General features: G+C 41.9%; 1 long non-coding RNA gene across 2 annotated transcripts in view; it reads right to left on the bottom strand.

The window, feature by feature from the left end:
• LOC128143089 (uncharacterized) overlaps positions 1-12,490 on the bottom strand; it is a 50,412-nt gene that overhangs the window by 20,285 nt on the left and 17,637 nt on the right. Inside the window, exon 1 of one of the 2 annotated variants that reach the window (XR_008235604.1) lies at positions 4,322-5,238. The exons of the other annotated variant lie outside the window; for it this stretch is intronic. This is a non-coding gene — a long non-coding RNA (uncharacterized LOC128143089). Of the gene's footprint in view, positions 1-4,321; positions 5,239-12,490 lie in introns of those variants that run through there. 2 annotated transcript variants of the gene reach the window in all.

The following is a 12,490-nucleotide window of genomic DNA, read 5'->3' as shown; positions in this document are numbered from 1 at the left end:
TTTGAATTGTTCTAGATGAATGATGACCATAATCACTATGAGCTAGCAGCTAATTCAAACCAGTGGAATATGCATTTAGGGAGAGGCAAGCCAATTACATAGTACAAAGATTCTTGCAGGGCATAACAGAGTTTATGAGCAGCTGGTAGATAATAGCTTTTTTAAATAAACACTGTCTAAATGCACAATCCAGATTGCACACAGCTTTTCGAATCTCAGTGGCTGCTGTTTTATTCTCCCTGCCAGTTGCAGCCAGAGACTCAGAAAGATGGCAATGAATTGACTACTGGTTGTAATTAGAGAAGCCTAGAAAGATGGCACCTCCATTAGTAGGTGACCTCTCTAGCTACTAGGTTTGCTTTAAACATCTCAGCAGAAAGTGTGACACCTCCCAGAACATTATCAGGACTCAGAGAGGTGGGAGGGAGGAGTCCAGAGATATTTTTATATATAAATTACTTTTCAAGTCTAAGCATGCTTCATCTAAGGGATTGGGGTTATGGGCTGCAGTGTGATCCTCAGTCTCAGTATTTGCCATATTACTTCTTTGCCTTAACTACTATAGGCTAGTCCAGAATCACAAGAGGCTTCTGGCCAACTTTTTGCAGGTTTATTTTGGTTGAATTTCAAAATTATTGCTATTTTTTGAACAGGTGTTGTTTCACTGGTGAAATTGTTGCTTATTTTAAGATAGCATCTGTAGATCTCTCCTTTGCTGGACTGTGTCACCGTTGCACTAGGAGATGCCTCTGAACCCCTGGCTACCCGTTGACTGTGGACAGACACTCTCCTTTGGGGGTTCAGGACAGTCAGTTCTGTACAGAAAAGCTCCCCAGAGAGAGTATGATGTTATCAACAACCACAGAAGCCTGCTCGGGTGTGAGAGGGAAGGGAAGTTCAATAAATGCACTCATTGACTAGAAGGACCTTGTCCAGATCAATACTGAGCAGCAATATGCAAATAGTGCCTCACGTTCTCACTTGCTATGAGCACTCTAAGTTCAGCCTGATCAAACCAGTAGGACTTTGGGGATTTTTTCCAACTGGGAAGTATTGCTGTTTTCTCATAAACCCTGTGAATGACCTTTGCTTTGATATCTCCCCTCTGGACATCGTTCATCTGAGTCAAAGGAAGCAATCAGAAGCACAGATGAATGGCTAGCTGGACAGGTAGACTTCTTACACTTATTTGGATGGATGAGTGTTAAGTAGTAGAAACTCAGCCTCTTCTATAAGCGTCAACATCAGCTCTTAACACAAAAGAGCTGAGCCCTATGGCAGGACCAAGTTCTGCCCTCAGACAGGACCTCGGGTTTTGTGCTACAGAGAAGAGGCTTCCCCAAGGTGACGGGGTGCCCCCTCTGAGACCTATTGCCTCTCCTGAGAAGCAGAGACAACAGGAACAACAAGTAAGAACTGAGAGGGAAAAGGAGAAAAGAAAAGCTTTATTAGAAAATATGCCACATTAAAATAAAGGCAATCCCACACCATTCCAGCTGTACAAAATTCGGGCCCTTAAGTTTTTTTCCAAGTAAAGATATTAATAGCAGAGACCAGCATTTTTGATGCAATTCTTTTTATGGAGAACAATATAGAGAGTCTGCCTTCACAAACACAGTAGGTTGCAAACAACCAGAGGCAAGTTCTCTTCTCACAGCAGCAGATCTTTGCCAGCCAGCTCTCCGGCCTCTCGGGCTGCTCCCAGGACAGGCATCCACGCAGCTTGGCTGTGCTGCAGCTCCCCTTCGCTGCCTGTTTCCCACATGCTGTGTCCCTCCTTCCCCACCTGAACTGTCTCTCATCCACCCACGCATATTCCTTTCCCAAAATAATACCCAGACAAAGCCCGGCTTCCCACAATATTCAAATTCCTGAGCTGCCTTTGTCTTGGGTGGAAACATGTGCTTAGCAGTCTATTGCAGTATCGTAAATGAAGGACAGTTTTCTGCAAGACATAATCCAGCTTACAGCACACCAGTGTGCTGAGATGCTACATTCAGACCTTTGCCCCGAGCTCTCTTACTAAACATCAGCTATCATATGTTTACACAATACTAGAGCTAGGTGTCTTCATCACAGTATTGATACCAATGAAGTCTACCAACCTCTGCTGTCTTGTTTCTTTGAATTTGACATCCATCACAGACAACAGTTGTGTTTGCAGAAATACTGTTAGGGTCCTGCAACTGTGGTAAATAAAGAAAAAAGCAGAAGCGCTGCATGAGAAAGAGCAAATGGAAAATCCCTGTGTATTGGTGCTGCACATATTCTCTGCCACACAGCAAATGACTTCCTCTTCACCACCTCCTCCCAGCTAACGAAATAGCCCGGGCAAAATCCTCTACACTTGAGGGGAGAAAATGAGTATAAAACTCCACCCTCTTTCTTTTGCAGGATTTATGTCTATTGGGCACAAGACCATGAGGCAGTGGTCCTGTGCACCTCTGAAAGGTAAATGTGAATCACATGAAGTTACAGCAGTTCCCACCCATGCCTGAATACTGGTAAGAGAGTAAGGTTTTATAGCTTAAGCGCTTGCTGCTTTGGCTCTGCAGCTGATGAAATCCGTGGTGGCAGTGAAACTGAGCCCTGTTATTCTTACGCATTTTCTCCTGCCCTGTATAGGCCACCCACCACCCACAGATGTCCTGTGAAGGCAAGCCACGTAGCTTTAAAAAAAGCAAGAGGTGAAAGAGGTAATATTAAAGCAGGCTGCAAAGTGTACCAGTAAAGTTCCTTATCATACGAGTAGGAGTGTGGTGGGTCATTTACTTGGCGCCTACAACTGCAATGCCCCTGGGGAATCCTGCTAAATGTTATCATCCTGCAGCACGGCTTCTCCTCAGAGCCCCATAAAAGAGGCCGGGAAGTTACTTGCATTCCAGGGCCAGCAACTGTTAGAGTACAACAGAGCACTGATGCCCTGGCTAAAGGATATCAGGAATGGGACATCAGCAGAGATCCGGATCCTGCCTGTACAGATCTTCACAGATGGTGACTTTTATCCATTAGAGGATGGCAAAAGCAGTATAGGGATACAAGCTAGGCTGAAAGACTGAAGCCAAAAATATTCCTGTCACTTGATCAGTGTCAGTGCCAAAGGACATGGCTAGACAAGCTTACTCGCTTGATTTTTCGAGTGGGCTGCCATGAAGCCCCAAACCACCCCTTATAGCTGCATGGATCTGAGGCATTCAGGTACAAGACAATTCTTCATGCCAGGTCAGCTAGCATGGTCCTACTGCCAGTAGCATCCACCGGCAACCTGTGAGAGCAGCCTCAGGAGTCTGGGAGGAGTCATATTTTTTTCTGTGAAATATTTGAAATACTATATTTCTCTGAAAAGAGGTTGGAAAATGCAGCCAAGAAGCAGAAGGAAAGGATGAAGATCATTTTTTTCTTTAAGACGTCTATATCTGTCAAGCTTGGCTGAACATGAAAACTTTGGAGAGGTAGGACTTTTGAAGTAACAATGAAAGCCATTATAGACTTTTAATACCAATATTTTTAATACCTCAGCTTGGGTATAAAGTGAAGAGAAATGACAGAACAGCTAGAATAAACTGGCTTGGTCTCAGCACACTTCAAAGAGAGCATGAAAACAGCTTGGATCTACATATACATCTCTCTAATTCACTTGAGTACTGGAGTTCAGCCCCGCTCTGCTAAAATCTTACTTCAGTGCTCAGGAGCAGTATCTGCACTACATTTTGCAGCTATAAAAAGTAGCTAGGACTCAAGTTTTGAGAAAGCACCTCCTTATAAGCACAAGCAAAGGGGCAGAAGTGATTTTATCAAGCTGAAGACTGGGGATGTAAATCTGCGGTGAAAAGGAAAATGCAGAAAAGAAAAGTTTTGTCTGAAAACGGGTTTCATTCCAACATAACCAATTCCATCCTGACCCAGCATCAGAAAGTGGTTTAATGAACCACAGCTGAAGTGAGAAGCAGAATTGTTCAGGTTTAAGGACATGCTGTCTCCGCTCCGCGAGGCGCAGGGGATTCACGTCAGGGTTTCAAGGGAAACCCCTTCCCTCGGATCGCCTGTTCCAGCCCAGCACAATTCAAGCTGACGAGACTAGCAGTTACGAGCAGATAACAAAATGTTGGTTACCGTTGCACATGCAATAAGTTGCAGCGCCCTGCTCCTAACTTTACAGGATATATCTGCATACAGATCTATGTATCTTTCCAAAATTATCTATAAATACCTAGATGCATCAGACTTTATTTCATTTAGCCCACTCTTCTCTCTTCGGTAATCCCAGGAAAAGGCCAGAGAAATACACCCTGAAAGCTTGATTTCTATTCCAACAAATCACCCTTTTGAGTTGAAGAGAATGCGTTTTGTTCTGGGGAAACCTCTCCCGATTCTGCTGCGACAAAGCAGCAGCCTCAGACTCCAGGTGTCCTTGCAGCATGGTACCTCTCAGGCAGGTGTTGTGGATGTGAGAGACAGAAAGCTCTTGTTCACCCTGGGCTCCTTTGGCCTCCCAGCCTCTCGCAGCTTGAGCAAAGGGAGGAAAACACAACCACTGCTGGAACAAAATGTCCTTGTAAAAACAACAGATCTTCCTAACTTTAAGTATTTGCTAATCAAGGCTATGGCTGGGAAACAAGACCTGTTCTTTCTAATCTCTATAGAAACGTTCAGTCATGCTTCCTTCCGAACCCATGCACAGATCACTGCAAGCATGTCAGCGTGGACCAGCAAGCCTTACTGGCTGGTTCAGCCTTTTTAGCCAGCACAATGTTTGTCTGAAGTACGCAGAGAGGATTTAAAAGAAAAAGTGTTTGTTCTCTTATTTATAGGCACAATTAACAAGAAATTCAAGGGATCGTTCTACCTTTCCTGTTTATCATGCATTGCAATGGGAAACCTGGGATGCTGACAGCTATCTGCAAATTCCTGGAAATCCACAGGCATTTGCATGCATTCCCGTAATATTTGACTAAACCTAGGACTAAATGTTACAACCATGAAAATGCTCTTTATAGCAGATGTTGGTCTTTTTTTGTTAGAAAACTGGGTTATTCAATTATTTGTCAGATTGAGATTTTGCCTCGGAGACTCCAGTTAGAAGCTAACTTGAAATCTTAAATGACATTTGAGGTCTTGCTTCAGTTTGATGGCTGGAAATCCGATGACAGCCTGAAACAACTGTAAAGGCCACTCCACCCTCTTCTTCTGGTGCAATCTGGGAGTACCCGGGAGCTCCCCACCTCGTCTTTGCAGCTGCTTGACAATCTGTCAGCAGCTTGCAGGCAGACTTCTGGCAATCTGTTTGGATGCACGTGGCAGAATAGGTTTGCTCACTCCTGTGACTGAACGTCCTCTGGAGAACGCCTTCTTGCAGTGCATGGGCCCCACGGGGAGGCCCGCTGTCGGGACGCAGCTAACCTGGTCTCAGGAAGACCTTCAGGTGTCATGCACACTTACGAGTAGGTCCTCTCCTCACAGTCAAAGGTATGCCATGGTGTTCAGGATAGTCAATAATGCTGGCACCGTGCTTTGGAGCTCCCTGGCTTACCTGCGCCGTGAACAGTGGGATCCTACATCTTTACCTACACCAGCAGCGACGCCTGCATGTAGCTCTAGAAGTCATGGTGTGATCACCAGGAGTGATAAAGATTGCTGCTGCCAGGCAAGGCAGCTCGTTTGCCTTCAGCTCTAATGCAGAGGAGCTCTGCGTAGACCAGTGATTGTCATTCAGTGGCCTGTGGGTACTGGATTTTTCTTCCTTCAATGCATGTTCTCGGAAAAGACTTTGTGTGTCCTCGTTCCGATTTCACTTCATTCATTCCTTACTTCTTTATCCCTTATTAGTGAGGGGAACAGCTTTTTGCTCGGCCTGTCTCACAGTAGCAGTTTACTTAGCATCTGGGAGAAATCCTAAAGAAAAAAGAAAGAAAATCCATTCCAGGAAGCAAGACTTGTGTAACGAGTATGGGTTCCATATCTGCTCCCTGGCTAGCATTTCAAATCCATCTTAATAACAAAACAACTGAAGTCTATTTGCATTTTATAAAAACAAAATGTGAAATCCTAGCCTAACGCTTTGAAATCAAATCTAACAGCTCACAAATTCCATGTGTCATGCTAATCTGAAGGCTCTGCCTACCATAAACATTTCTGAATCCATAATTGCATTTAACGCTGCTTCTGCCACACTTCACTGGAAGAAGAGAAAGAGGAAAAGCTCTCTGCAGCACTGAAAGTAATCAGCCTTAGAATAATCAGCCTTATATAATCAATCTTAATTGTAAAAATGTTTTGAAAAGAAAAACGATAGAGTAGAATTTTGTGACATCAACAACAGGATTATCTGGACATAGGATTTTAAAATTCTATTGTCTAGTTAAATTAGCCAATTTCCTCCATTCTTGCAATGACAGATTTAGCCAGTTAACATGACCAATAAACTTTATGATGTGTAGATTAGGATTTCAAAATGGATTAAACAATGTTAAGGACGTAAGTGCAATTAGGCTTCCTTGCAATCCTGATGGTATTTGTAATTAACTTGGAGCTTCAACCTGAAAGACTAAAGGCCAGATGCTCAGCAAAGCACAGCTGACAGTAAGATAATTAAGTTATATCACATGATGCTAGCTGCCACCTGGGCTTAATCCAGAACCCTAGCCTTACGCTAGAAGAATTACTTTAATTATACACTGCGAAAGGAGAACATGTCTCTCAGTGGCTGTAGGTAAATCATGACATGCACCCGTAAGCCCTGATTCAACAAAATTCATACACAGCAGAGAGTAAGAGCATCGGCACTGAGTCAGCCCAGAAGCCCACGTCATCCTCTGTGGTGCCTTTGAGAGCGCTCGGTAGCAGACATCCCTGCCAGCTGCTTTCAGTGGGACTTAAAATTAAGGACAGGCTTATTTATATAGGGGTCTGGATGCCAAGGAAGGGCAGGGCCAGGGTGCATAGGCAAATGCAGACAGTGAGACTTCTGCTGCTTTGCCATTTCCTCCAGGAAATTAAGATTAATCTTAATTAATAAGATTATGATCTTAGCTTAAAAGGCTATGAAGCTGTAGGACTGGGTATTTCCACATTCAGTGGCTCGTGGAGGTTATTACCACAAGCTCCCTGAATGCCTTAAAACCTGTGAGCAACTCTGAGGAGAGTAGAAAGCTTCATGTGCATGGTTAAGGCCCCAAACAACATGAAAAGATTGTCACCTATTTCCACATACACAGAGAAGTTGTAGCAAACTCATTTTTTAATGGATACTTAACAAACTAGGTGCTTGGCTGTGAATGCTAAAGATTGTTGTGTGGTTGCACTTGATGATTTTTTAGGAAGCAATCAGCATTTTTCCCTTTCTCCCACAGAAGCTGTTGAGATCTACAGCTTAAGCACCAAAGAGATGAGAAGCTGAGAAAAGGGCAGGAAAGGACAGAAATGTATGTATAGCACATCTGCAAAAAAAATTGTATTTTTCACTTGATTGAATTAATATACCTGCTTACGAAGTCTGGGATTCATCTTGTCCAGCTTTGTATATCTAAGAATTATCTAAGTTTCCCTTATAAGCAGTAAAGAAAAATAAGCACCCCCAGAGGGCAATATATCCCAGCTATCTTCGGTGACTGTGCTCGAATGGGGTGACTCACCCTCTGGAGATGGCTATTTCTTTCTACAGAGAGATTTTAAAGGACGAGCTTAGACTGGGATAACCAGATTTTAGTTAGTGAGACAAACTCCACCCAAAGAGACCAAAAATGTGAGGTTTTTTTCCTAAAGAACCAGTCAGTGATTAAAATGAGTAGGACACTGAGAAGGAGAACAGAGTCCTGCTGTAAGAGTTATAGATAATTTACATTTATCTTCCCATTCATTTGCTTGGTTGCAGCGTTTAACTGTGATGTACTAAGACGCAGCCTGGATCCTCACTCTGTGTTGACTAAGCAAGCTTTTGAGGTGAATGGGAATTTTTCAGAATAAGGATAAAGATAATACTAAGAGTGCACATCTGGATTTCTTCCTGTGAGAAAAATAGGAATGAACAATCTTACTTATCCTTTGCTACAGCAGATGAATGTCATCACCCACTAAAACCTACCTACAACAGGACAAGTACAAAGAATTTGCAGTCTTTGAGCCAAGCTTGGACAACTCTGTTCCTGGAAGTAAAAGTGGCTTCTTTTAAGATTAATGGTGCATTCTGCACCCTTCAGCTTAACATGGGAAATGGGAAAAAGTTTTTTGGAAAACAGCATCAGCCTTGGGCAATACATGTATTTGGAAGGCTCTGTAACACGTGCCTTTGCTGAGACCTTGCTTTCTTCTTATCCTATTTACTCAGAGCAGCTTGATACTTTATTCTTTTTATCCCAGCTCATTCTCACTTCTGCTTTTCCCCGCTGCATTCTTGCAGTGTGTTATGTTGGAGGTCAGGCGAGAAGATCATGATTCTTCCAACCATGAAACTGCTTGATGTCTGTTCATTGTACCTTCCTTTTCTTCTTTCTTCCCTCTTTCTCATGATTTCATGCTCACATGTGACTTCGGTCTCCAAAGCTTGTTCAGCACCATGAGATCCCCACCTATCCTTAATCATGCTCCTTATCGTGTTGATTTATTTTAAACACATAATGGTGATGCAAGTTTTTCTTCAGCTCTTTTGTAGAAAATTCCCTTTGGATATCCATTCTTGAAAACTATTTATTTCATGATAGCTGGAATCCATCTGTGGCCTCTAAAGATGAGCCTACTCCTATGCAATAAAGCTGGTATTTCAAAGCCCTAGTGCAACTTCACTGATTTTGCAGAATCACAGAAGGGAGGAATTTAGATCCATTGGGTTTATGCTACTCCAGAGCACAACTTGGTGTAACTTGTTTATTGGTTTCAAACCTCTGATGTAATTTGTGAACCTGTACTTTATGTATTTATCCTGAAAGACTTTGCCCTATCCCACTCTGACTGTCTAGAAAAGCTCTTTGTTTCAAAGGCAAACCTGCTAGTTAGTGCCATTTTCATAGGAAAAAGTCATTCTAGAGTAATGCAATTTTATCATTCTGACTTGAATAAGTTATCCAGCTGAAGGCAACCAAATTTGTTTCTGGGCAATCCTCTGTGTTAGTAAATTGCATGGATGTAGGTGACGGAAAGGCTGGTCTATTCTTTCTAAAGGTATTCACTGTCAACTCCTCTCCCTTACTTGTACAGCTGATTTACAAAGTGGCTGCCTGCAATAGCAAGGGCCTGATGGTGAGCTCAGAAGTAGTTTATTACCTGTGTTCTCAGGTATTTCTGCTATAGAATACCTCTTTGTGTGACCACAGAACTACTATATTACACGGAACTCCCAATCAGAAGTAAATATGCACCTAAGAGACATTTCTTTCTCATACCTGTTGGTCTGGGTTATTATGCCTTCACACCTTAAGGCTTACATACATATTTTTGCTGTTGCCATTTTAAGGCAGTGGTTAAAATAAAGTATGAGAGATATAGACTAGCAACTTTCAAGTTGTTATCTATTGACAAGGATTAAGATAGATGTTTAATCTTAGAGACCCAGATACGCTCAGCAGATACGCATGGACTGACTCTGATAAGCAGGCAGTGACTAACCCAGGATTTCTCTGTGTTATGACAGCATCGTCGTTGTTGAGGGCGGAAGGATCCTGCCTGCCCTGCTCTGCTCAGCCTGCGGTCAGACTAATGCAAGTCAGCCGTTGCAGTAGATCTAAGGCAGAACGTTGGCGGCTCACATTTTGGACAGAAAGCATAGAAAATATAGAAATTTAGCAGAGCAATGCTCATAGAACTGGCTGAGGGTGCCATTGCTCAGAGATATTAAAGGAAAGGGCACTTTGCAGTACTTTCTGAATTGGCATGAACTTAACCCCAGGGTCCTGTCAGTATTGCCTCCCGTGGCTGGGAGAGGGGCTGCAGAACATCTTCTCTGGTGGTCCCCACGCCCAGAGCATCGCCACCAGCCAAGGACCCAAATCCTGGGGATCTTCATCAAGCAAAACTCTGACGTGCTGCAGTGGTCCACGAAAGCTGGCACCGACTCTTTATTGTTAAATGCTTTGGGACACCTCAAATATGAATGGAGCTATATAAAATTCAATTCTATTGTAAAGAAAACAGCTGTCATGAATTAAGGCTACATTCAGCTTTTGAGATGTGGACGACTGTCCAGTAGGGAATGAACAGAAAACTCAACCCATTTAACTTTAAAATGGAGATTTGTCTTCTCTTTCCCAGAAAACAAAACCCCAGGGATTTTAAATCTATAAACCACATATAGCGTATCACCCAAACAATTTCTTTTGAGGTTTGAAAAACCCCTTGCTGCTAATTATTGGTTATAGATGGTTTGAAAGAAAAATGTAGTTCTAATGCTGGGTTTAATTAAAATGCCTTTAATAACAGTCATGGATTTTGCAGCACAAGTGCTAAAAGGCCAAATCCTGCTTTTGCAGTGAATTGAGTTCAGAAGAACTAGATGAGCAAGCAGCCCAAGCCGGATTTGGGCCAAAATTTGCAAAACAGTTTTGCTTTTAATATGACTGAAGTCCGCTTTCCCAATAAGAACATTTTCTGGAAAGGAGCAGATTTACTGTTTGAACTTTATCATTTCCTCTTCTGCAAAACAATAGGAAAGAAAAGGAACCTTTCCAATTTTTTACCCCTTTAATTAATAAGACATTATTTGGCGTATGACAGGAAAAATACGTGATGAATGTACTTGATAGGTTATGATTAATAGTGGTCTAGGGAGGTTTTAGAGACATGAGACGCCCCATAAACATAGAATTAATACCAAAGTGAACATTTTTGTAATGTCCATTTTGGCACTTTCCCTCACCTAAGATGTTAGTAGCTTTATATGTCATATAATTAATGCTTTAAAAAAAATAAAATGCAAACAGCTCTTTTCAAACCATAACAATTCATTGTATGACTTATGTGGGTTTGAACTGGCACAGTTAGTCAAAACATTCCTAGTGCCACTTTATTTCCATAAAGCATTTGTATTGTAAACTTTACCAGAAATTTTTGTGCCAGGTTTGAAGAGTTCAGGCAGAGGGCACTTTGAATATAGGGGCTGGAGGTAACTCGCTTATCAAAATGATTTAATAATGTAATTAGTAATAATTAGAGAAAGAGAGGGAAGCTACACCAACGGAATCTCTGACTTATAACCAGAGTCTGCAGCTAGATATATTATATTTTAGGAAAAATTAATATCTCTGTTCAGGTCTGAAAATACTGGCCCTGACTTACCTCTCACACTGGTGGAAACTACAAATAACTAGTGGTGTTAATCCAAAATAATATAAATATAAAGGGATCTTTCAGCCCATTGTCCATCTCTTTCATTAAAGGTGATGTCTTTCACTTGGTCCTCTCTAGAAAGGTCCTCAGTCCGGGGCTGTGTTGGGTATGCTGCTGAGCTGATGGTAGAGGCAGTCAACCATTGAAGAAAAGCCAGCTGCGACAAGGATATAAAACCAGAAGGACCAGATTATACATGCCCAGTGGCTGCCATTCTGGAGCAAAATGCAGGAGCAGCGTACCAGTGCAGGATGAACAGCAAGCCCAGAGGGAGTAGCTTGGTTTGAAACCCTGAGCTGGCCGGGGAACTTTGCTGAGGAGAGCTGAGAAGAGGGACAAAACGCTGCATGTGCTACAGGCCCTTCGTTTCTGAGCACCCAGACCTAAAGACCACAGTTATAAAATAGTAATATACTCATCAACCTTCCCCAGTCTCCAAAAGAAACAATGGAAGTGAGGAAAAATGGAAGGTTGATACTAAAAGCAATCACCCAAGTGATGGCACTGTTAGAGAAAGGACAGTTTCTGGTCTGGTTACTAAACCAGTGATCATTAAGGGACAACTGAAACGTTCAGGTTGTCCCTAAAAAAAAAAAAGAAAATTAGAATGTGTAGCTGAGGATCTTAAATCATGTTTCACCAAAAATACAAGATGCTTTGTCAAGGATGAGAGAACAGGGATATTGAAGGGTTTGTGATGAAAAGATGTATTTTTAGAGAAAAATGAGGTGGAGTAACATTATATGCTATGCTGTAAGAGACCATAAAGGAGTAAGCGATCACGTAGCATGGATAAAACTATTTGGAGTACATAAGTACAGTATATTATGCTATGCAAAAATATAGGTGAAGAATAAATATTAACATTAAGGATAAGGTCCAGGTTTTCCTGAGTATGATAGCAGACAATTTTCTTTATCAACTAAGACAAAGTTCATTGAACAAGAGGGCACCCTTAATTAGACTTTGTTTTTAAAAGTGATAAGAAATAAAAACTTGTTTCAAGTGGATCATGGGTTGATTCAGTTTAAATACAATTTAAGGATAAACAAAGGCAGTTTTGTAATTAAGGTTTTAGATTTCAAATGGATAAAGTCTGAAAAATGAAGGTATCTAATTAGTGAGCTATCCAAAAGAAATGAAGGACCTGAGTGCAGAGGAAACATAGAATTACTCA

This window comes from Harpia harpyja, chromosome 6 (assembly GCF_026419915.1).
Source record: "Harpia harpyja isolate bHarHar1 chromosome 6, bHarHar1 primary haplotype, whole genome shotgun sequence".
Lineage (NCBI taxonomy): Eukaryota > Metazoa > Chordata > Aves > Accipitriformes > Accipitridae > Harpia > Harpia harpyja.
Note: the sequence above shows the minus strand (reverse complement) of the source record. Positions and strands in the feature narration are given on the sequence as shown.